Below are 266 nucleotides of genomic sequence, written 5' to 3'. Positions count from 1 at the left end.
CTCTATATACTGTATTAATTATATATTAGAAAGCTCACTTGTAGCCATCTCCACATTGAATTAAATCTGTGTATTTATTGTTTTAGGTTTGTGATTGTGACATCAACTTGAGCCATTCATAAAACATCTGATCACAGCAACAGTACTGCAGGCAGGCAGGTTCCTGCGGGATCACAGACAATTTTCTGAAGCAGCTCTGAAGACCATGGAGGCTCACCCATTGCTGAACAGGACCAAGAAGTCTGATCTAGTCCAGAAGCTGCAGT

This window comes from Austrofundulus limnaeus, unplaced genomic scaffold, assembly GCF_001266775.1.
Source record: "Austrofundulus limnaeus strain Quisiro unplaced genomic scaffold, Austrofundulus_limnaeus-1.0 Scaffold1464, whole genome shotgun sequence".
Lineage (NCBI taxonomy): Eukaryota > Metazoa > Chordata > Actinopteri > Cyprinodontiformes > Rivulidae > Austrofundulus > Austrofundulus limnaeus.
Note: the sequence above shows the minus strand (reverse complement) of the source record.